Below are 26,515 nucleotides of genomic sequence, written 5' to 3'. Positions count from 1 at the left end.
TAGTGGCCGTGAGGGAAGGCGGCCGCTGCTCAGTGATACAGGTGCGCCGCATCGGGGATCAAAGCTTCTGCCTGTTCAATAATAGTGAATATCAATAAAAGTCAATCAATCAGTGAATACAATCAATGAAAACAAACAATTTGAGAACATGACTCAATCAGTGAATAATTAAAATTAAATCAAATAAACAATAATAACAGTATAAGTGCAATAAAGAATCACATGGAGCCTTGGTACAGTCTGTGATTAATGCAACACTGTGGAGTAGTGCTTAGGGCTCTGGACTCATATTGTGGGTTTTGGGTTCAAATCCCAGGTGGGGCAGTGCTGTTGTACCCTTGAGCAAGGTACTTCACTTAGATTGCTCCAGTAAAATACCCAGTTGTATAGACCAACTCTGCCTCCTCCAGAACCGCTCCTTCTCATCCCTGGCACCTAAATGGTGGAACGACCTGCCCACCGAAGTCAAAACAGCAGAGTCCTTGACCTCATTCCGGCACTTACTCAAGACGCATCTCTTCCGACAGCACTTGTAATATTAGTCCTCTATCCCTGCTAGATAGCACTTCACAGTTTTATTATGCTTCTCGCGTTCTTGATTGTTTTACTCCTTGCTCCCTTTCCCGTAGCCCTTGACTGTGACCCTACATCTTGACAGCACTTAGCTTTCACTGTCAAGGATGTAGGAAGTCACTTACTGTACTTGTGTAAATTGTAAATTGAAATTTGTAAAATGTATTATTTTGAATTGCTGTTTTAGCTAAATTTAATTTGTAATGATTGATTGCCTTGTAGGAGGAGTAGAATTAGACACACGGAAAGGAACATAGAAACTCGCTGCCTAAATCCCACTGCTATTTATAAAATCACTATCCTCTTGCCAAATGCTAGCTTTATCAAAAGAAGGATCTGCAGATGAATTATTAAATAATTTCAACAATACACTAAGCACTGCTTTAGTAGCCCCATTAAGGACACGACAAATAAAAACCAACAAAACACTCACCGTGGTTCGACGAACAACCCGCGTTTTCTTTTTAATACAATAGCGACACTTACTAACCAGAAGGTAAAGCCTTCAGAGGTCATCCCCCCCAATTTCACCTGTAGTGACTTCGTGGATCATTTCAATAGCAAAGTTAACAGCATTAGAAAACAGATAGAACAGGAAACATACACAGATTTTATAGCTGACACATGCAGTCCTTCACAGCCCCTGCCTACCTTGGACTCGTTTAACGTAGTAAATCACCAGGAATTGGTCTCCTTAATTACTAAAATGAAAACAACAACCTGCGCACTAGACCCTATACGCACTAAACTGCTAAAACAATCTCTGCCATGAATTATTCACAGAATACACAATATTATCAATGTCTCTTTATTCTCAGGATCTGTTCCTGAATCATTTAAAATAGCTGTAATTAAACCACTTCTTAAGAAACCCAGTGTCGACCCTAACCAACTTAAACACTATCGACCTATCTCAAACCTTCCCTTCCTTTCTAAGGTTCTAGAGAAAGTAGTTGCAAACCAACTGCAAGCTTTTTTAACCGATAATCACCTTTATGAAGAATTTCAATCAGGCTTCCGTTCCGGCCTGAGTACAGAAACGGCCCTGTTAAAAGTATTGAATGACGTGTTTCAGTCCTCCAATGTAGGGCACACCAGTGTTATTATTTTATTAGACTTAAGTGCGGCTTTTGACACAATCGACCACAAAATCTTGATACACCGCTTAGAAAACCGTATTGGCCTATCTCGCAATGTGCTTTCATGGTTTAAATCATATCTGTCAAACAGACTCCAATATGCACAGATTAACGAGAACCACTCAAATTTAACTGAGGTTAAGTACGGAGTCCCACAGGGCTCAGTCCTCGGACCTGTACTTTTTTCATTGTACATGCTCCCTTTAGGTGATATCATTCGACGACATAATATTAACTTTCACAGTTACGCAGACGACACACAATTATATCTGTCAGTAAATCCTAACAACACCATAGACCTAGAAAAATGAATCTGCTGTCTGTCTGAGATTAAAACATGGATGACAAAAAAAATTCTTATGCTTAATTCTGACAAAACAGAAGTCATAATTTTAGGAGACAAAAATCGAACTGTTCATCATTCACTAACAAAACTGAGTAATGATAACTTTAATTTCTCCCCTAAGGGGATGGCATGAAACCTGGGTGTCATCTGTGATCATAATCTATCTTTTGAATCACACATTCAGAATGTGTCGAGATCTTCCTTCCTCCAGCTTAGAAACATTGCTAGACTAAGACAATTCCTCTCGTTACAGGACACTGAGAAATTGATACACGCATTTGTTACATCTAGATTGGACTACTGTAATGCCATTCTGTCAGGCAGCACAAACAGAGCTATTTGTGCACTTCAGTCCAAAATGCTGCTGCAAGAATCCTAACAAAAACATAAAAACATGAACACATCACTCCAGTATTGGCTTCTCTTCACTGGCTGCCCGTGCACTACAGGATAGACTTTAAAGTGCTCTTATTAACATGTAAAGCACTAAAGGGACTGGCACCTCCCTACCTGTCTGATGAGGCACAACCCATCCCAGAAGCACCTCACAATGGAGGGTCAACGGGGCATCCACACCCAAGGTTTGATGAGCCATCGCAACCCAAAGCCTGTTGATGGTCCAAACCCTCCACCCCCGATGGCCAGCGAGAGGCCTCCTCCACAGGGAAGACCACAGCCAGCAGCACCGATAAAGAACTTTCTGATCTCCTTGCTGCTGTAATAAGTATACTGCCTGGAGGGGAGGCAACCATTAGGCCTAGGCCCTAGGCCGTGGACCCCCAGAGATTCATTTTCTCCTACATGCCATTCTTAGGAGTTTTCTTGTTTTTCTCTCCTCCGTTCCTAAATGCTTTATTTACTTAAATGTTCACTCACTTTATTCTAGATCATGTAAAATGTTTACAGGTCTATATTTGATTTTATTGTATTTATGTTTTTTATTTTGCTGTACGTTTGTTGTATGTTTACCAGTCTGTAAAGCACTCTGTGGCTACCCTGCGAAGGGCGCTATACAAATAAAAATTGATTGATTGATTGATTGATTGATTGTACTTCACTGTATTTTTGCAGTTATGTTGTAAGTCGCCCTGGATAAGGGCGTCTGCCAAGAAATAAAAATATTAATAATAATAATAATAATAATAAATGGGTACAAATGTAAGTCGCCCTGGATAAGAGCGTCTGCTAAATGACAAATAATGTAATGTAAACTCTGCCACCTACTGTTTGACATGTTAAATAGATAAATTCTGTGATCAAATTGCATTTCAACGATACAAACCAAGACCAGTTAGGGGAATTAAGAATTAAATATTTGAGACCCAAAGAAAGTAGAGATTAACTTTAAAGCTTTCCTTTTATACAAGTTAAAATGGTATTTCCACAACACAGTCCTTAATTCCTGTCATTTCTTTGGGGATTGTGTGCTGGAAATAAATCACATTGACCATTTATAATGTGCTCTTTTTAGGGGTTTTAACAACTGATACAGAAAACATTGTCAATAATGTATAATATCCTTACAAAAATGAATTATCTATAGCTGTACTTTAAGATTTACTTGCTTATTTATTTGGTGATCCTATTTTTGAACCCAGAAACATTGTGGAAATATCTCAGGTTCATGTTTAACTTACAGTTTCTCTGCTGTTCCTATGGATGTTTTACACCATCCCCCTTAAAGTATTCTTTATTTATTAATATGCTGTAAATGCATTGTTTGCTAGGGCTGTTAAGAGGGACATGAAGTCTTTGAAAATTGATATGTTTCACTGACTATTCAAAATGTATCAACACTATTTTCCTGGAAATTACACAAAATTAAAGGTGAAAAATGCACGTTACTGAGACTAATGTGTTAATATATTTCTATATTGGATAATAATAATCATAGTAATGCAGTAAACTAGGTATTTTGAATAGATGAGTAATGCATTACATGCATTTGCTGGCAGTTTGTAATAGCAGGACTTTCTTTATGTTTGTACACTTATGTCCTCATTACTGGCATATTCCACTGAGGAGCTGTTTCCAATTGTCAACGGTGACTGTTGGGGTAAAATTGCCTCCTATGTATTGTATATACCCACTGTATAACTGTTAGAAAATATAGGAAACTTTCCAGTAAGTTACTAGTTAGGAACTGTGAGTTATTCATAACTTTACTTATTATCTATGTCTTATGCACACTGCTGAAATAGCTTGCAGAACTGCTTGTAATCCAAGCAGCTGTGGCAGACACAAAACATGTTGTTCGTACAGTATGTGCTACATTTTCCCCTTCCCGAAACACAAATATATTATGGGTTACACACATCCTCGGACAATAACATTCCCACGAGGCATGACATGTGCACCTGCTTGTGGGAACACTGCAAAATCAGTACTATTATGGTGTGTAACTACATATCGGGACTGCCCCGTAACTATCACTGAAGATGTTTGTTAGACTGTATAAAGGCTGTGTGAAACTTTCAATAAACTGAAGATAAACGAACAGACTACTTCTGTGTCTGTGCATTTTTCTTCCCGAGCGCTCGTCTCCTGCTGAAAAGTCTCCCCTGTAGCTGAAATGCTGACTGACCTGACTGCCCGATTCACTGGGATCCGAAGGGCTGCTTCAACTGAAGCGTTGTACCTTAACAGTGACCTTGACAGATTTCCCTTCAAATAACCGAGATGTTTGATAGAGTCAGTGGGACATTAGTTATAGAATCAATAGCAAACTGTGATCACAATATGGTCATCTTTGAGGCATTCTTTCTAGAAACAAGGCCCAAGTCTAAAGCAATGGTCTACAATTTTGGTCTACCTTGAAGGTATGAGGCGACACTTGGAAGAGGTAGACTGGAGCACACTGGATCAGATTCAGTTGAAAATGGATGGGTATATTTAAGAATATACTACTTGAGGCTCAGGAGAAATTTATACCAAAACTTAGCAAATTGAGGACCAAAAAACATTGGCCAAAATGGTTTAATGGAAGTATGCAAAAAAATTTGAAGAGAGAGAAAATGTGGTATAGCGCATACAAAAGGGATAGAGACTAAACAAAATACAAAGAATATGTTGAACTGCAAATAGATCTTAAGAAAGGGATCAGGAAAGCAAAGAGGGAAATAGAAAGAAACATAGCTCTATAACTAATGCAAAGAGCTTTTTTCAATACTACAACAGCAAGAGGTCAATAAAGGATGAAGTGAAACAGATAGAGGGCAAAAATTGAAGTATTTTGGAAAATGAACAAGATATGGTAAATGTTCTAAATGAGTATTTTAGAGGTTTTTACAAAAGAAAAAACAGATAACATGCCACAGGATAATAACCAGTCCAGTCAAACCCTAAGAGAGATCAGGAAAAATGAGGTGGAGGTACTACAGGGACTAGCAGAATTAAAAACAAACAAATCACCTAGGCCAGATGGTATATTTCCAACAGTACTTAAAGAAATGTGGGAAATTATTTACAGGCCGCTAACTCAAATATTCCAAAAGACACTTAGAACAGGGGATGTGCCAACTGACTGGAAGATAGCAAATGTCATACCAATCCACAAGAAAGGGGACAAAACTGAGCCAGGAAATTACAGACCAATCAGTCTCACCTGCATTACTTGTAAAATGTTGGAAAAAATGATTAGACAGAAATAGAGGAGCATTTTAATGAAAACCATATTCTTGGAGATAGTCAACATGGGTTTAGACGAGGCAGATCATGTCTTACAAATGTATTAGAGTTTTTTGAACATGCAACTGCAGCTGTAGATCATGTGAAAACACATGATATGATATACGTACATTTTCAAAAAGCTTCTGATAAGGTTCCACACCAAAGACTGATCCTCAAATTGGAAGCTGTAGGCATTCAGGGTAATGTAAGTAGTAGATTATGAACTGGTTGATGTAGAGGAAACAGAGGGTGTCGATTAGAGGAGTTGCTTCTATCTGGAGTGAGGTTGTTAGTGGAGATCCACAGGGATCAGTGTTAGGGCCATTGCTTTTAAATCAAGGGCAGTGATGTTCAGACTGTACGATGCACTAGTTAGAGCTGATGTCCTACTGAGATGTCCTACTGAGAGACTGAGGAACTGAACCTTTTCACCCTGGAACAGAGGAGACTACATGGGGACTTGATTCAAGTCTTCAAAATCATGAAAGGCATCGACCACATCAAACCAGAGGAGCTTTTCCAGATCAGCAGAGACACAAAAAGAAATTGGGCTTCAAAGCATTCAAGACGGAAAACAGGAGACACTTCTTCACACATAGAGTTGTCACAATCTGGAACAAACTCCCCAGTAGGGTTTCCAAAATCGGGGGAAAATTCCAGGCCAGGGTTTTTGGAGTTTAAATTTCATAAACCCTGGGTCCCCGGGGCATCTGTGATTGAAGCCAGATTATCTCATAGGCATATAAATTGAATAAATAATCAAAATGGAAACAAAATTAAATAAATAAAAAACACACTGTTAGACACATCAAACGTATGCTTGAACTCCTCGGATCTTAGTTTTCCCCCTTATTTTAATCATTTAACTACAACCTGGCCATATCATCAATGTTATTCTAAATAAGTAAAATAATACATGTCATTTTTGTGTCTGTATTTTATGTGAAGCTAAAATTAAACACGAACTCAGTTCATTCACAGAGTTATTATGTATTGATCATTTGTATGAACTGAAGTGACCTTGTAGAGCCCCCAGCTGTTTGCAATACGTTGTTTGCATACTTTTTGCATTTGTAGGAAGTAGAACCAAACCGAGCTTGGATCAGAACATTTTTTTTGAACTCCTCGTATTTTGCAACAGTGCTCAATTATATTGTAGGTTACGGAATGAACATCAATCTTCTCACCGAATGAAAAAACACAAGATCTCACTGAGGCTCTGTGCACGCAAGTATGATTTTTGTTGGTTTGTTTCTCAGCCCCGGTTTTATACCCATGCCAAACCCGGGCTTGTGAGATTGACAAATCGTCCGGGTTGCCCGGGTTTTCGGTACCACGGGTCCCCGGGCTGGAAACACTACTCCCCAGTGATGTGGTTGAAGCTGAAAATTTGGGAACAATTAAAATCAGACTGGATAGGATCCTTGGATCACTTAGTTATTAATGGACACCAAACGAGCACGATGTGGCAAATGACCTCCTCTCGTTTGTAAACTTTCTTATGTTGTTATGTTAAATATTTGAAAAAGATTTGGAAATGCTTGTGCTCTGTGCAACGGAAATGATAACAGTGCTACTCTTGGGACAAGAAAAGGTTCACATATATGTCGCTTATGCTCACAATGTATTTAATTTACCAGCAATTCAATGAATTGTGCACTGTGCGGTAGATATACCAGATCACAGAGTGTGGAGGGGGTGATGTGGGGAAGTGTGGGCCCCTGCTTTGGACCCTGGGGCCCTGCAGAGGTCTGCGGCCCGGTGTGGGTGCCTAGGCTGGTGTTGGTGCCTGCTGACCACTGTCCACCCTTGACCAGGAGACGGCGCTACAATCAGGCCCTATTTAATGCATGGGATTACCGGCGCAGTTCTGTCCTATCAGAGTTGGTTTCTCTGCTTGAAGGTGGGACTAAGCAGACTGACAATCCAGAGAGCCTTTCACGGGTTCAATTACTGTAAAGACAAAGCGGGGGAAAGTAATAGCGAAGTTTGGAAACAGGACGGACATCAGCTCTCATCTCAAGAACCCCGATCCTGTGCTGTTGCTTCAGAGGAAACACTGCGCTGATCTAAGAGGATTTCACAGACGCAATGTCTCATTTCAAGGGATATATCAAAACTGCAAGCGCCTTGCTTCAGTCACTGCGTGAAAGAAGCTGCAATCTGTGGCCCGAAGGTGGACATTGCATTGCGCATATATGTCACTTTCCCAGTTGCGTGGCTGTGCAGGTCGCTCTGTGTGTAACCCGGCCTGTGCAGAACAGGGCGCCTCTACAGTGGGGCTGACAGACTGAGCGCTCACTCTGAAGCCCTTAAAGCACCACCTGGGTTTTGGTGACATCATCAAAGACTTGGCTTCCTGAAAACCCAGAGGAAAACACATGTAAGGTAGGCCCTCTCTCTAGACTTACAGCCTTGTATTGATGAATAGGGTTGTTCCGCTCATTTTACAGGAGGGGGTGCCAGCCTACTAGCTCTGCTGTTGATCGGGAGTTACAGGCCACTCGTGTGTGTTGTGGACTTGGACTGAGGGACACTTGTGCTGCTCGTTGCTTGTTGTGTTGGCGCTGATGTGATAAGCCATGCAGATCAAATGTTGATCCTTAATGATCAGTAGTGCGACTCTTCACCAGCAAAAGACAGCATCCAGGGAAAGCCACGCTGCCCGCCTCTCAGACTCGGGTCGGGTTGTAAAAGTGCGCAGTGTGAGCCTGGCTGAGGGACTGATTCTTTTGTGAGGCGATGCGAACCGATTGAGTGACTCGATTCAGTGTGTTTGGACACAAATGGAAATTGGGCTTCAAGCCATTCAAGACAGAAAACAGGAGACACTTGTTCACACAGAGAGTTATTACAATCTGGAACAGACTCCCCAGCGATGTGGTTGAAGCCACAATTTGGGAACATTCAGAAATAGACTGGATGTGATCCTTGGATCATTTAGTTATTAATGGACACCAAACGAGCTGATGGGTCGAGTGGCCTCTCGTTTCTGAACTGTATTATGTTGTTCTGATATGTGTTGGGTATGACGTCAGTTGTTGTCAGTTGCATACGTAACAGTTGCTGGAATTCGATTCTGTTTGCTCTGTGGATATTGCCTAATTAGAGCTGATAGTGTGTTTGGAGACGGAGTCGTACGGTTGATTGATTTTACCTCTGAGTAATTTCAGTGTTCCCGAGAGCCTTTTGGTTGTATTGAATTCAAAAGCATGGCAGCGATTGCAAACTTCAAGTTTTGTCTTGAAGACTCCGCAAGATTCAGGTAGGCCGTTTCATTAATCTATCTTTTTCTTTTCATTGCAGCAGGGTATGTATAGCCTACATTTTTTTAAATGACATATTGTGAATAATAATGTTCTTCACCAGTACAAGATCGTGTGAATTGCTCCTAAGCATAGGTGTGTAGCTACAAATTGAACCATTATTCTCGTTTATTGATTACTGTATGAGAGGATGTGAATATGGTGAACTGGATATGGTATAAATACAAAATAAACCTGGGTCATTTCAACGCCGAATGGTAGGGATTTTGAGCCGACGTCTAAAATGTATTGCTTTCATTATTTCGTAATCCTCGGCACAACCAAGACTCCTGTGGAAATGTTGTTGCTTTCAAATTATGTTGCAGGTGTAATTATGTCCCTGATGAGAAGGAGAAAAATGAGCGTCAGTTCCTGCTGGACTTAGAGTTCATCTGTGACAGGCTGCAGAAACTCCGCATTAGCGATGTGGTCCTGGCTAAGGTATGCAGCCCCCTGCTTGTCTAGGAGACCCTAGAGTTTTATTTTCATGTTTTTATATATAAATCCTTCTGATTGAGATGGTTACCTGCATTGTTCTGATGGATCTGTTTAATGCTGATCTTGGACATTTGTCTCATTTGTACTTTTTGTCAACTGCTGTCTAATTGCGATTGTTATTTAGATGACTGTATGTGTGTTACCTGCCTACAATTAAGAAGGCTCCCACAGTGGGTGATGACCCCGAGGTCATTAAGACCCAGGTATGTAGGAGCAGAGGACACGGTTCATGTTTGGGGGGGTGGGAATAATAATTTGCTAGTCTAGTAAAGGGGATTGTGGGTAAAATTTGAGCCCCACTGATGATCTATTTGTAGTGCATTGGTGTCTGGGCCACTGACCTCTACTGATGGAGAAGATGAACTGAGGGGCTGAGTACGCTCACATGCACCCACCTCTCCAGAACAAATAAAAACACGGACTTGGCCGAGGTTTGCAGAACTAACTCTTTTTCCTTCCTTCCCTCCTCCCCCCTTTCCCCTTCAACAGGAGCTCTTCCGCAGGGTGAGTGGTATTCTGAACAAGCTGACCCCACAGATGTTCCAGCCGTGGATGCGTCAAGTGAACGAGCTGACCATCGACACGGAGCAGCGACTCCAGGGTGTCATGGAGCTCATCTTCGAGAAGGCCGTCTCCGAACCCAACTTCTCCGCCTCATACGCCAATATGTGCCAGTGCCTTCTGAGGGTGAGAGAAGGAGGGTGACGGGGAGAGTGAAGTGAAAGAGGGAGGGAGGGAATGGTAGAGGATTGTGAAGATGCTATTTGTGTAAATTTGAACTTGTAAAATGTATTACGACTTGAACTGCTCTGTATTATTGCACTTTGTATTGCTCTTATATTGGACAAGGACATCTGCTAGGAAATAAATAATAATAATAATAATAATAATAATAATAATAATAATAATAATAATAATAATAATAATAATAATAATAATACATGGATCAGATTTGTTTAGCTCTGGAATTGTAATTTGTGGGAGTTCAGTTTTGAATGGACTAGCAGATGCCTGTCTTGTGATGCGCATATCAAGAGTTTTCACTCCGATACCTATTAAAGCTGGAAGCCAGCCTAGCACACCATCTTGCTTAGGGTTTATGTTGTTCCTGCTCCCCTTTCTGTAGCTCAAAGTCCCAGCCGTTGACAAGCCGGGAGAGACGGTGCCTTTCCGCTCTCTGCTTTTGAACCGCTGCCAGAAGGAGTTTGAGACGGAGGAGGATGGAGACGAGGTCTTGGAGAAGAAGCAGAAGTTGCTGGATGCATCCTTGGTGGTAGGAACATTTGAACGTATTTTTAGGGCTGCCTCGATTAATCAATTAATCGGGTCTATGAATCAACTAATTGAATTGACGATCAACATTTTTTCTATTTAATCGAGCTGATTTAAAAAACAAAAATGTCATAATAGTGATATACGGTTAACAGTAGAATCACAGAGTTTTTGAACCACCTACAACAGCCGATAGCTCTTTAAATGCTGTGGTATAATGAAAGGCAAACAATCAAATAAAACTAGCATAAGTAGTATTTACATTTAAATATGAACATAAAACATTCAAATGATTGGTATAAATAAGATCAAAGCACTTTGTTTTCTGAAGGCGTCCACAGCACAATCAAAACTAAAGAAACAAGTGTTTAATCACTCAATCTGACTACACCTGTAATGCTATACAATGCGTGTGTTTTTCAAGCACATGAAAGACTGTAGACTGTAGGTGAGGTAGAGATCGTGACAGCTAAAACGCTTCTTAGGCATATTTGATACATATATTTAGTAAAAGTAAAGAACGGGTCTGCACAGAGTATTCAGGAACCCAGAGTAATTAACATTAAATCAGTCAAACTGAGCAGCCCTGCGCTTGTATAGTGTTAATTATAATGATTTAGTGTTTTTTATTTAATATTCATTTATATATTTTTCTCCTTTCCCATTCAGCATTGTTCTACTGTATTATCAATGACTAGTATTTATTAAAGTATAACTGTGTGGCACAACCACTTAAAGACTGTAACACTTATTGTAATTTGAATCGACTGACAACCCAAGTATTTATTTTAAATATAAACAGGGTTTGTACGCTAGTCTGGATGTCTGGAAAAAGTCTGAAAAAAAAAAACTGATTTCCAGTGCTTGAAAATGCTTGTAGAATCATGCCTCTGTTATGATAGTATGTAATTAAGTGCCGTGTGTGCGCAGGGTGAGGAGTGGCAGCGTCTACGTGACGAGCTGCAGGAGGCCAAGTGCAAGGCCCAGCAGCGCTCACTAGGCAACATCAGGTTCATTGGGGAGCTGTTCAAGGTGAAGATGCTGATAAAGACCACCATGCACAATTGCATCGTCAAGCTGTTGAAGAACCACGAAGAGTCCCTGGAGTGCCTGTGCCTACTCCTCTCCACTATCGGCAAAGACCTGGACTTGGAAACCGCCAAGGTAAGGCAGTTCCGGCCGTCGTGCCAGACTGAGCCCTGGCTAAACATCCAGCAACGTGATGAGGCCTATTGACAGTGGTCTGAATAAGTGTTTCTGAGCATCTGCAGACGCCTTCTTGAAGGAATGCTGCTTCACTTGGTGGTATAAAGTTACTTTTGTACCTGCTGTCTGCTCAGTTTTCTAATCGACCTTTTCACCAGCCCCGCATGGACCAGTACTTCAGCCAGATGGAGCAGATCATCAAAGAAAGGAAGACCTCCTCTTGAATCCGCTTCATGCTGCAGGACGTCTTGGACCTGAGAAGAGTAAGTCATGAGTGTTGGGAGAATAGAAACCTTCCTTGCTTTCAGCTTCCCAGCCCCCCAATCCCTGTCTGCCTCTCGTTCTCTCTCTCTACCATGGTCACTGACTCTTTCTCCTCTTCTTCAGGATAACTGGGTGCCCAGGAGGGGTGACCAGGGTCCTAAGACAATCGACCAGGTCCACAAGGATGCAGAGCAGGAGGTGCACCGTGAGCAGATCAAGGTGCAGCAGAAGCTCATGATCAAGATGTACAACCGACGTGAAGCGAACTCCAGCGAAAGTGTCCTGTCACGCGTCGGTCAGGCCTGAGCAGAGCAGGCCAGGAAGAGAGGGCCTTTTGTGAAAGCACTAGAAATAGAAGCACCAGTCCTTCTCTGGCGAAGATGAAAGCATCAACATACAATCATTACATTTCTTTCCCTTCTCTGTCTAATCTACAAAATAAAATGAAAATGGATATCTATATCTATACTATATTGAATGGTGGTGCACTGTAGATCAGAGTGTGGAGGGAGGACTGTCTTCACAGCACCAGCTGCTGGTGGGTCAATCCTGTTTAAAATAATCTCGGTACAAAGAAGTACGTGGGGAGTGAAATATGTGTTATAATGTGGAGTTATTTCAAGTACAACAACGTTTCAGATACAAGCAGGCTACATATGTAGTTCAGACTACAGGACTTGCAGAAATAGTGTGATGATCACTGGCCAGAGATGTAAACTCAGTTTCACCGACCTCGGTTAGCACTAGTCTCGGAGTTCTCTACCTCATATAAAATCTGATAGTCAGAGACAAGTACTAAACTGTGTTTGTGAAGCCACCGGTAAGAAATTGTGAGCAGAAGCTCAATAGATGTACAGGGGGACAGGAACTGCTACAAATTAGAAAAAGGATGTTTTAAGACCAATTCAAATAGTATCTAATGAATGTAAGCAGTTCAGCATGTTAAATGCCTTTTAAATAATTGTAGCTTCAAAGCAGCTTTATAGCTTTTTTCTGGAAGGATTTATGAGAGGACTTTGAATTTGAGCTGACAGGAAGGTCAAAGGTCATCAGAAAGGGCATTTTCAGGTACATACATGGGTTCCTATATGTGCTCCATTGTAAGTATGAGCCTAAGTGCACTATGAAAGGAGTTATGAGTTAGTTCTCACTTTGATCTTAAGTAGAGGTCAATGGTCACAGTGGAGGACATTTGTGAACAGACCTCATATGAGTTACTATCTGAGTTCTGTAGCAATCATCAGCCTAAAGGAAGGGTCAAAGTTCAAGCATTTATTCAGAAGAACATATTTGGCACTTTATGACATGTATGATGACTGTGATGACTTTTGAAAGCTGTAAGCCAAAAATCAAAAAATCACCTTTGACCTGAAAGGAAAGGTCGGAGGTGAAGTTGAAGGTTGAAGAGCCGTTATTAATATTTTATATAAACTGTATTATGTTTTATATTAATAATAATATGCAGACAAGCAAAGTAAATGTATTATGGTAGCAACAACCATTTTGTAAGTTGTTCAGGGCATACCCTCTAGACATTCCTGTCAATAATAGAAAAGATCAAACTGCAGAGAGAGAGGGCCCACAGATGTTTGTTAAAAGTCTGTGGACTTAATCTTTTCTCCAGATAGGCAGGAACTGTTTTTGTTAATGAACGATTGACAGTTGTTAAATAAGATCCGTGGGATCGGACCTTTCCTAGTATATCAAAGGAAGACATCTGTTCTTTGAATCCCACACCTCTACCAAGGAAGACTACCATGAACATTACAAGGGTCAGAAATCTGACCTCAAGATAACACTCTGGCAAACCCCCAGTGACAGACTCCGGCCACAGACCCACATGTCCTGCAATGTATATAAGGCTGACCACTTGTGCTGTTCAATAAGTCTCTGCTGAGGTAGAGTGCTTCCATGCTGGGCCCCTTTCAGGCCTGGCATGTTAAATAAATAAATGTACCATCTATGCATCCAGACTGGGTTCTTCAAAGGTCATGCTTGGAAAGAGCCCATCTGGTTACATATATGTGTTCTATAGTGACAAACATTATATCTGCCACCCGTAAAGCGTTATAGGCTGTCAAATGTCAAAAAAATTTTTTTTACAGTATCCCATGATCCTTAGCTCCGATAGCAAGCTAGATAGCATTTTTGGAAGCTTCATACACACTTTTCTATCTATGTTCCATTCATATTACTCTTAAATGCATGCTGGAAGGAGAAATGAGATGTTCAACATCTGAAAACAAGTTCTAACATAAACAGCATGCAGTACTTGGCTCTCAGTGGGTCAAAGGATAGATATATATTCAGAAAGATAATCTATGGTTTACTATTAGTGTTAAATTGTAAGTATGGTGCTAAAAGTAAGCTATCAGCAGTTATTAGATGTAAAAAATGTTAGGGTCCTTGGGGGCCTCAAGAGGATCTGGACCTGGAGCAATAGCATACATTCTCAGATATTGTACAAAAAGTGTTTATCGTGATGTTTGAAAAACTGAAGGAGGAGACGCGTTTAAAAAAGTGGTCAGAAACGAGAAGACGGAAAAATTATTAAGAAACCAAGAAAGAACGAGATAACTAACTTAAATCCAATAACTATAACTAAATACAACTAGGATCAAAAATCGTTAACTATTAGTGTAACTATCCGAAAACCCATAACTAAACAACACTGCCCCTTACCAGGGGATTGAGAATGACTGGATGAAACCCAAGACAGCCTCCCAGGACCAGGATTGTGTGACAGCTGTTTCCTCTGAATCTGTCAGCATGACACATGTTAAAAAAAAGAGACTCATCCTGAGTTTTTGCTTTCCCTCACAGGAAAAGCACTGTAACTTCGAAGGTCACCTGGGATGGATTTCCTGGTATCACTCAACTTGAAGAGTGTAATTTTAGGACAGAATTGACCCATGTCTAAGGAGGTGTTCAGGCTGGCTTGTCCCCCACTAGGATGTCCAGAGTAAGGGATCCTGGCTCCTGCAGATGAGGAGGAGAGAATCAGGACAGTCAGGACCTCACACAGACGTCCAGAGGCCCAGAGTGGCCAACATGCTCTGTTGTGCACATCTGCCTTAAGCACAGAGAGCAGTCTTACACATCGCAGCTGTCTGGAATCAAGATACGGACCTGCCCTCCGCAAATCACCAAACCTCTTTGCTGGAATTTTTGTTTGGTGATGTTCCAATCCTGCAAAATATAAAAACATAGAAGCACTGAATGTCATTGCCAGAAATGATGGGACAGATGGGACTTCTCATTCCTGACGTTTAAATTACTAGACTAGATGGGGCGCTGTTGAGCATGGTTTCGGTGTAGACGTGTGAAGAGAGCTCCTGCGATATTTAGATTTTTTTTTCCAGCAAACAGGTTATTTTCTTTTATTTATTTTAAGCAATAAGCTGCAGTATATTATAAGTGTATTATTGTTTTAAAAACATGTCTAAACAAAAGAGCAAGAAGGGGCCAGCGACAGAGGCAACTCAACCCGAGTTAGATTCAGGCCTGACAGGGGGTGGCAATCCCTCACCAGAGAGTGGCGGAGACCTGGCCTTTCTTGTCGCAGCGGTGAGCAAAATACAGAGCTCCATTAAATCGTTTCAATCTGAGACGCGAGAGTCTATTGCTACTCTTCAGGGCACCGTCGATTCGTATGGCAGCCGACTGCAGGAGGTAGAGAGATCTCTGAGCGACTGAAGACTCTGTATAGGAAGTTGAAGAAAGTGTGTTGTGATTATTATATAATGTTTTATATTAATACTAGCATTAGAAGTAGTTTTGTATACAGACTGAGCAGATTCGATTTAGCAGGACAAGTAAAGGGTCAACAAGGTCGATTTGTTAGAAACTCCTGTCAGTAATGAAAGATCACACAGTGCCGAAATAGCCTACAGCTGTCTGCTGAGAATTTGTTTATGACTTAATCGTTTCTCCAGATAGGCAGGAATTGTTTCTGTTAACGAGCGATTGACATTAGGTAAATGACGACCGTGGGATCGCATCTTCCTAGTGCACATCAAAGACGGACATCTGCTTTGGATCCATCACCTCTTCAGGGGAGAACAGATCATAAAACGGACCCGGACATGTATCTTCTGATTGGATGAACGGCCATAAGATGTTACGTCATTTTCCTATAAAGTTGTACTCATGTTTGTAAACATTAAGTCTCACTGAAGGAATTATTTCTGACGTGGAGCTTCCGAGCGGCTCGATTAAAGTTCTATTTGCTTTATCTCCACGACTTCTCCACTTATTTCCCATACGGTTCTACACATACATATATATATAACAGATCGGGCTTTTTTCTGGAAAACCATAACTCTGGTCTTGTCCAGATTGACTGCCAGGGCCCATTTCTGACAGTACTGCTCTAGTAGCGCCAGGTTCTGCTAAAGCCCCTGCTCTGTGGGCGACAGCAGCACCAGGTCGTCTGCGTAGAGCAGGAACTTGATCTCTGTGTCATGGAGAGTTAGGCCGTGGGCGTCAGACTGCTCCAACACTGTGGCCAACTCATTGATGTAGATGTTGCAGCCCTGTCTCACTCCCCGCCCCTGAGTGAAGAACTCTGTTCTTGAGTTGCCAATTTGAACTCTGCATTTGTTTTCAGAAAACATTGATTTAATGATGTCATAAACTTGACCCCCTACACCACTCTGTAGAAGTTTATAAAATAGTCCTTTGTGCCAGATTGAGTCAAATGCCTTTCTAAAGTCTACAAAACAGGCAAATATTTTTCCTTTATTGTTTTGGGTATATATATATATATATATATATATATATATATACATATATATATACGTATATATGTATATATACATATATATATATATATATATATATATATATATATATATATATATATATATATATACGTATATATATATATATTTATATATACATACATACATTCATACATGCTAGAAAGTCATTACTATGTTATCTTAAAGGCTAACTAAGCAGAACATATATCATTATAGAACAGAGTTCATAGGTCTACACATGGTTTTAGGGAACAGGCACGTAGGTCATACCGTTTGACATTGTCTCCAAGGTTCTCATCGTTAAAATAACAAAGTGAAATCAAACTACCTTATGGCCTCCTGACCTTCTAGCTTGACCTTATCTTTCTGGAGTATGCAAGAGAGAAAAACAGGTGTGAGAAAAGAATTTCTAACTTTCCTTCCATATAATACATACATACATACATACATACATACATACATACATACATACATACACATACATACATACAGAAAATAAATAATAGAATTATGAATCACAATAAGATGTAATGAAGTACAGAAAAAGAAAATGTAATAAAAGGTGATCTTTAATACATACAAATAAAGAAAATAGGTTTACTATTTCCAGATTCCTTTTTTGAAATACAATGACATGCATTACAAACGAGTATTTACATTATAATTACAGCCGGTGCTCATGTGTCACTGTGTCCCTCAGGCTGTGGTAGGCGCTGACATATTGGGCAGCCAGGGTGGCTGTGTGTCCCTCCCCCAGGAGGACTGAGCGTTTTTCTTTTTTCTCAGTTTTGTCACAGGTTGGGTGGGCATCCATTATGTTGTTACAGAATGTGTCCCTTATTTTGGGCTAAAGTTTTCCGTGGAGGGGAACGTGAATCAGTTTGTACCATTTTTGGGAGGATCTGCCTTGTTGGGGCGGAGCTGTGATCCAGGTGAACAGCAGATCGGGCATAGGTGGGCATGTGGGCAGAGGAGTAGGAAGGCCGGTCAACCAAATAAGCTTGCTAAGGTACGCAGAAGCAGCAAACAGCCCCCCCATCCAGCCAGCCAGCCACTCTGGCTGGCAGTGACTGAGTGGTTGACAGACGGCAAGCAACGGAATGTACGTGCTCTGTGATGTCATAGCAGTCAGCTGAGAGAGGCTCGTGATGTCATCGCTGAGCTGGCTGGCTGGCGGGCTGGCTGGCTCTGTGTTTGTGTGTGTGTGTGTGTGTGTGTGTGTGTGTGTCTGTCTGTCTGTCTGTCAATTCATTTCAATTCAATTCAAAGGTGCTTTAATGGCATGATCTATCACAATATTGCCAAAGCAGATACAAATGTTCTATCAAACAAGACAAAACATTGCAATACAAGATTCAGTGGAACAAATATCATACACATTGAAATAAAATTACGTAGAATATAAACCATAGTTTGTATCAAAATTTGTGTCATGACATCAGAAAAATCACTGTTTTTATTTTGTTTTGCAAATGGAGTCCCACAGGCTGGTGTCTACACACTATCTCGCAGGCTGTGGCAGGTGGATACATATTGTGCTGCTAAGATGGCAGTGCGCTCCTCCTCTCCCAGCAGGACGGGGAGTTTGCAGCAATCGGGGATCATGTTGAACTCAGGGATTTGCATTTTGAATATTTTAAAGTATGTCTCCCTGATTTTTGTGTATTTAGGGCAGGACAGCAGGAAATGCGCCTCTGTTTCGACCTCCCCTAGGTCACACTGGCTGCACAGCCGCTCTTCTCTGGCAACCCAGAATTTTCTGTTGCGGCCTTTTTCAATGGCGAGGCTGTGGTCAGTGAGCCTGTATTTAGTTAGATTTTGTCTCTCTTTTATATTTTGGATTTTTAAGTATTCAGCCAATGTAATGTTTCTATTCTGGGCCCGGTAGCATTCTAATTTGTTTTGTAATTCTAATTCGTGTCTCCATTCTTTTGTGTATTTGCTTTTCAGGTACATGTCAATTTTCCCAATTGTTGTTGTTTTGGTCATTGTGTGTTCGGGCTCTGTGAGCCTCAGAGCCAGCCGGCCAAGGGGGTCCTTGTCTGGGGAGAGGTGGTTGCTCAGTGGAGCCTTGTATTGTTAGGACTGGGTCTCTGCTGTGTTTAGGTGCAGCCAGAACTTGGCTGCTCTTTCTTGTGCAGAGTGAAGAGTCCTAATTCGGCTCTGCAGGCGATGTTGGGGGCGTTTCTGTGTACGTGTAAGATGTTTTTAATAAATTCTAGGTGGAATATTTCCGTGGGGCTTTTGTCCCAATTTTTGTTATTGAGGTTCATGAGGGGACCCCACACTTCGCTCCCATATAGCAGGATTGGTTAGATGATGGAGTTGAATATTTTAATCCAAATAGTTATTGGTATTGTTGTTTTCCCAAATCGTGTCTTTATGGCATAAAATGCCCGTCGTGCCTTGTCTTTTAATGCGTTTATATCCAGGCTGAAGCTCCCTGACACACTGATGGTCAGGCCAAGGTAGTTGTATCTGGTGCAGTGCTCAAATACAGTGCTGCCCAGAGTGAAGCAGTACCTGTTTCCCTGAGATCGGGCTTTTTTCTGGAAAACCATAACTCTGGTCTTGTCCAGATTGACTGCCAGGGCCCATTTCTGACAGTACTGCTCTAGCAGAGCCAGGTTCTGCTGAAGCCCCTGCTCTGTGGGCGACAGCAGCACCAGGTCGTCTGCGTAGAGCAGGAACTTGATCTCTGTGTCGTGGAGAGTGAGGCCGGGGGCGTCAGACTGCTCCAACACTGTGGCCAACTCGATGATGTAGATGTTGAACAGTGTTGGACTCAGACTGCAGCCCTGTCTCACTCCCCGCCTCTGAGTGAAGAACTCTGTTCTTGAGTTGCCAATTTGAACTCCGCATTTGTTTTCAGAATACATTGATTTAATGATGTCATAAACTATACCCCCTACACCACTCTGTAGAAGTTTATAAAATAGTCCTTTGTGCCAGATTGAGTCAAATGCCTTTCTAAAGTCTACAAAACAGGCAAATATTTTTCCTTTATTGTTTTGGGTATATTTATTTATGAGGGAGTGTAGAGTGTAAATATGATCGGTTGTGCGGTGTATTGGTAGGAAGCCAATCTGACTCTTATTCAGGACACTGTGCTCGGTAAGGAAGGCCAGTATCCGGGCGTTGATGATACTGCAGAACACCTTCCCCAGGTTACTGCTCACACAGATGCCCCGGTAGTTATTGGGGTCTAATTTGTCTCCACTTTTAAAAATCGGGGTGATCAATCCTTGATTCCAGACCTCAGGGAAACACCCGGCTCTCAGCACCAGGTTAAAGCGTTTGAGCAGAACCTCCTGCAGCTGCGGGCTGCTGTGCTTCAGCATCTCAGGGCTGATGCTGTCGGGGCCGCTGGCTTTCCTGGGTTTGAGGATTTTGAGTTGATGTTTTAGGTCCTGTATTTTGTAATTGGGTTATCTAAGGGATTTTGATTATTCTTAATGATTTCTTCCAATTTATTTAGGTTTTTTAATATTTTAACCTGTTCTGGGTTTGGATTGTTTTCAACATTTTGGTAAAGTTTTTCAAAGTGTGTTTTCCAGATTTCTCCATTTTGAATTGGTATTTCATTTTTTGTTTTTGGGGTATTTATTCTGCCCATATAGTGGTCTTTTTTCTTCCTGAAGAGTTGCTTGTAGTGCCGCAGGGCCTGGCAGTAGCTGGCCTGGTTGTCGGGCTCTCTGTGTTTAGTGTTGGAGAGATGTCTCAGGTGTTTCCTAGAAGTTTCACACTCCTGGTCACACCACTGTTCTTTTTTTCTTTTAGACGATTTTATATTTTGGTTTTTAATTGTTTTAATGTTTCATTTTAAAGCCAGTCTTTCAAATATTTCATTCAATGTTTTGGTGGCTGAGTTTATTCCGTTTTGGTTTATTTGATAGTGTGAGGATTGATATCTGTCTAACATGTTTTCAATCTCATCACTATTCAGGGCTCTTGTGTAGTTCTCTGTGCTGGGCTCTGACCATCTGTAACTGGGGGGCAGGGAGACCAGTTTTGTGGGAAGTTTGGCTCTGATTTGTGGCTGCGCTGATCTTTTTAGGTAAAGTGTTATTTGGCTGTGGTCTGATAGTGGAGATTGTTGTCTGACTATAAACGCATTGATGGCTTGTGGGTCCAGGTCACTTATGGCGTAGTCCACCACACTTCTGCCCAGAGCCGAGCAGTATGTGAATCTCCCCAGAGAGTCCCCCCTGGTCCTGCCATTGATGATATATAGACCCAGGCTTTTACATAGGCGCACTACCTGCTTCCCGCTCTTGTTTACCACGCTGTCCTGGCTGTGTCTCAGTGTGGAGGTGTGTGTGTGGCACAGCGGGGAGTCTCAGAACAGGTGTGTGTTCCCCTCTGCATTGATGTAGTCCATCTCTCTGCCAGTCCTGGCATTGAGATCGCCACACAGCAGTACAGAGCCCAGGGTCTGGAAGTGGCAGATTTCTTTTTGAATCTCTTGAAAGCCTTCCTCATTATAGTAGGGGGAGTCTGCGGGTGGCATATAAATTGCACATAGGAATATATCTGTGTTATTTTGTAGGGTGTCTTTTCTGATTTTCAACCGCAGGTGTGTGTCTCCTCTCTGTACTGGGCATAGGGCTGCTCGGAGCTCCTCCCTGTACCACACGATAATCCCCCCCGAGGCCCTGCCACACCTGACTTTGGGTTTTTTATAGGAGGGCACAATCAGCTCCCTGTATACATTGGGACAGGATGTAGACATATCTGCACAGCACCAAGTCTCTACAAGAATGAAAACATCTGAACTATTTACAGTGTTGATCAGTTCAGGGTCTGTGCTCTTCATTCCAAAAGTTGAGGAGCGTAAACCCTGGATATTCCAACTGCTTATTTTAAAGGACATGTTAATATATTTTATTATACTTGTCTCTTCTACATAAGAAAGTTTAATTTGTGGTCTACAACTGATATTATATTACTATTAATAATTATATATGGATATACATAATGTATAGAATTCTATTATTATTATTGGTAGCGTTATCACTCACAGATTTAATCTTTGCATCAAAATATCAGAATAATTAAATTACATTTTTTCTTACTCTCCATCTCCACAACCATATATATGTGTGTTGAGGCTCAGTTAACTCAGCAGTGTGGTACAGATGACACTGAGGAGTTGCCTTATCTGGGCCAGCTGGGCGGCATTGGGCCTCCAGGCTCTGGAAGCCGCTGCTGCGTGGCTGTGTGGCTGTGCTGGTCCCCGGCTGTCCGCTCTGCTGTGCTGGACGGGCCCTCTTGGGATGGGGGGTGGGGCCGCGGGGTCTCAGGGGCTGGGGCTGGAGTGGGGCCGGTGGCTGGGGATGTGGCCGGGGGCTGGGGGGTTTGCTCCTGGTCTCGAGGTGGGGGTGTGTGGGGTTTCGGCACAGGGTTGTGTCCTTGAGGACCTTTGCGAAGATCCTCACACCCGTCTTGTTGAGGTGGTCGTGGTCATACAGGTGATGTGGCTGGATGTCTCAGTGGTGTGCCAGGTGTACATTGGGGAGGAGGGCACATCTTCGGGACACATCTGCGTTGATGGCCTGGATGATGTGCAGGGGCATGTCTGTGCGGGGCAGCAGTGTGGAGATGGTGATTTTGGCAGTTGGGAATTCCTCTGTGGCTTTCGTTGCCACCTGTCTCAGGGCTGAGGCCACATCGCCCATGCGGGCACTCAGGTCGTTAGTGCCGGTGTGGATGAGGATGTGTTTGACCTGGCACAGCCTCCTCTTGGAGAGCAGCTCCAGGGCTCTCTGTGCTGTCGGGCACCAAAGCTTTTTCACTTTTCACCCAGGGAAGAGGCACCTCTCATCCAGGAACTTCCCATTGGAGTCGCTCAGAATGACCACCTCTGTGTTGACCTGCCACTCCGGGTTTGCGTCGGAAGTGGTGGGGGCAGCGGGTGTGTTTTGGGGGAGTGGCGTTTCAGGGGTTTGTGTATTAGTGGCAGGTCTGGTGATAGTGGGGGTGTCAGGAGTGGTGGGGAGTGTGGGTGGATCAGTGGGTGTGTCAGTGTTGGAGGTGTCAGGGGTTGGAGGTGTTGTGGGGTCAGTGCAGTGTAGTCTCTGTGCTCCAGTGATGTGTAGCTCCTCTCTTAGCTCCTCCAGCTGGCTCTGCAGGCTCCTTAGCTGGCTGTGCTGGGGTGTCCTGGTCAGCTCCTCCCTCGCTCTGCACAGCTCCGTCCTCAGGGTTTGACTCTGCTCCTCCAGGTCTCTCACTGCTGCTCTCAGCTCATGGATCTCAGCCTTGTGCTGCATCTTTAGTCTGTGCATCTCATCCCGGAGCTGCGCAAACTCCAGCTCCAGCACTGATAGGCATTCCTTTAGTGTTTTAATGTTGCTGGAGAGTTTTGGGTAGACAGGAGGGCAGTCTGTGGGAGATTGGGCACTGTCTGGCTCCGTGTGGCTGGGGGCAGACTGCAGGGTGGCCGGCTCTGGCACTTGTTTCTCTACCTCAGTCTGCTGCTTTGAGGTGTGGAAGCCGAGAGATAATTGGTCCAGGCTGCTCTCGCTGCCCTGCACCATGATGGTCCCATTGTGGTATACATTAAAAGTGAGCATCACACTGTCTGTGTCTTTCTCTACCAGCACTGAGATCTGCCTGCCTCTGCTAATGCCCCTCTTGTTGTTATTGGGGTATGTCTGGCACAGGGTTTTGTGAAAGGCGGTGTAGAACAGTAGATTGTTCTTGACCCTGTTTTCTCCTTTACCGGTGTAGTCTAGGATGAGGGTCTCAGGAGATGCTCTCATCACAGCTTGTTTGTAGTACTTCTTAGCCTGTGTAGAGCGAATGTCTTCAGGGTATCGGATTTCAAAAGGCAGCTCTGCAGTCAGACTGCTGTTCGATAGATTTGTATCAGTCTCAGTGGCAGTTGGGCTCTCTCCTACTGTCACTCTATTCAAAGTGAGCTCTGCATTTTCATTAGCTGAGTCAACTACTGAGAATGCTTATTTATTTTATTTATATATATTGTTTTGTTTAATAATTTGTGTCTATAGGTGAAAGGTCTTACCTCCAATTCTTGTCTTCAGCTTTTCTTTTCTGACTTTTCTTCCTGAACTGTCTCTCTGCTTTCTACTTTTTGTGTTTTTATTAAAATTATTATTTTTTGAATACTTTTTCTTCTGAATTTCTATTCCATGTCTTCTGTGTATGTTTATAGTGCTATATATTCATTTGTAAATGACAAATTAAATCTGCTTATGTATAAAAACAAATGTTTTTTAGGAGCTCATATTCCTCTCTCTCTCTCTCTCTCTCTCTCTTTCTCTCTCTCCCTCTCAATTCAATTCATTTGTATTGTCAAAGCAATTGGACATACATACATATACATATATATATATATATATATATATATATATATATATATATATATATACACACATACATACATACATATATACATATACACGGAAAATGAATAATAGAATTATGAATCACGTAATCAAGTACAGAAAAAGAAAATGTAATAAAATGTGATCTTTAATACATACAAATAAAGAAAATAGGTTTACTATTTCCAGATTCCTTTTTTGAAATACAACGACATGCATTACAAACGAGTATTTACATTATATTTACAGTCGGTGCTCGTGTGTCACTGTGTCCCTCAGGCTGTGGTAGGCGCTGACATATTGGGCAGCCAGGGTGGCTGTGTGTCCCTACCCCAGGAGGACTGAGCGTTTTTCTTTTTTCTCAGTTTTGTCACAGGTTGGGTGGGCATCCATTATGTTGTTACAGAATGTGTCCCTTATTTTGGGCTAAAGTTTTCCGTGGAGGGGAACGTGAATCAGTTTGTACCATTTTTGGGAGGATCTGCCTTGTTGGGGCGGAGCTGTGATCCAGGTGAACAGCAGATCGGGCATAGGTGGGCATGTGGGCAGAGGAGTAGGAAGGCCGGTCAAGCAAATAAGCTTGCTAAGGTACGCAGAAGCAGCAAGCAGCCCCCCCATCCAGCCAGCCAGCCAGTCTGGCTGGCAGTGACTGGGTGGTTGACAGACGGCAAGCAATGGAATGTACGTGCTCTGTGATGTCATAGAAGTCAGCTGAGAGAGGCTCGTGATGTCATCGCTGAGCTGGCTGGCTGGCTGGCTCTGTGTGTGTGTGTGTGTGTGTGTCTGTGTCTGTCTGTTTTTCTGTTTGTCAGTCTGTCTGTTTGTCTCTCTCTCTCTCTCCCTCTCAATTCTATTCATTTGTATTGTCAAAGCAATTGGACATACATACATTCATACATATATATATATATATATATATATATATATATATATATATATACATACATACATACATGCTAGAAAGTCATTACTATGTTATCTTAAAGGCTAACTAAGCAGAACATATATCATTATAGAACAGAGTTCATAGGTCTACACATGGTATTAGGGAACAGGCACGTAGGTCATTCTGTTTGACATTGTCTCCAAGGTTCTCATTGTAAATAACAAAGAGAAATCAAACTACCTTATGGCCTCCTGACCTTCTAGCTTGACCTTATCTTTCTTAAGTATACAAGAAAGAAAAACAGTTGTGAGAAAAGAAATTCTAACTTTCCTTCCACACATACATACATACATACATACATACATACATACATACAAACCAGAGGCATGCAAAAAAATATAAAGAGGAAGAAAATGTTGTATAGCACATACAAAAGGGATGGTGATGAAACAAAATACATAGAATATGTTGAGCTGCAAAGAGATCTTAAGAAAGGGATCAGGAAAGCAAAGAGGGAAATAGAAAGAAACATAGCTCTTGGAGCTACAACCAATGCAATGAGCTTTTTTCAAAATTACAACAGCAAGCGGTCAATTAAGGAGGAGGTGAAACAGATAAAGAGCAAAAATGGAGGTATCTTGGAAAACGAACAAGATGTGTCAAATATTCTAAATGAGTATTTCACAGAGGTTTTTAGAAAAGAAGAAACAGATGACATGCCACAGGTTGACAATCAATCCAGTCAAACCCTAAGAGAGATCAGGATAAATGAGGAGGAGGTACTAAAGGGACTAGCAGAATTAAAATCAAACAAATCACCTGGGCCAGATGGGATATTTCCAACAGTACTTAAAGAAATGAGGGAAATTATGTATAGGCTGCTAACTCGATTATTCCAAATGACACTTAGAACAGGGGATGTTCCCACTGACTGGAAGACAGCAAATTTCATACCAATCCACAAGAAAGGGGACAAAACTGAGCCAGGAAATTACAGACCAATCAGTCTCACCTGCATCACCTGTAAAATGTTGGAAAAAATGATTAGACAGAAAATAAGAGGAGCATCTCAATGAAAACCATATTCTTGGAGATAGTCAACTTGGGTTTAGACGAGGCAGATCATGTCTTACTTACTTAATAAATTTTTTTGAACATGCAACTGCAGCTGTAGATCACGTGAAAGCATATGATATGATATACTTAGATTTCCAAAAAGCTTTTGATAAGGTTCCACACCAAAGACTG

The 26,515-nt window shown here is 42.0% G+C and overlaps 1 non-coding gene across 1 annotated transcript; it reads left to right on the top strand.

The window, feature by feature from the left end:
- The first annotated feature begins 9,824 nt into the window (after positions 1 to 9,824).
- LOC136745330 (small nucleolar RNA SNORD66) lies at positions 9,825 to 9,901 on the top strand. The gene has a single exon (XR_010816092.1). It is a non-coding gene; the product is annotated as a small nucleolar RNA SNORD66 (small nucleolar RNA).
- Positions 9,902 to 26,515: the final 16,614 nt, after the last annotated feature.

The sequence above is a fragment of the Amia ocellicauda genome, unplaced genomic scaffold (assembly GCF_036373705.1).
Source record: "Amia ocellicauda isolate fAmiCal2 unplaced genomic scaffold, fAmiCal2.hap1 HAP1_SCAFFOLD_91, whole genome shotgun sequence".
Taxonomy (NCBI): domain Eukaryota; kingdom Metazoa; phylum Chordata; class Actinopteri; order Amiiformes; family Amiidae; genus Amia; species Amia ocellicauda.
The sequence above is the reverse complement of the archived record's forward strand: the minus strand, read 5'-3'. Positions and strand labels throughout refer to the sequence as shown.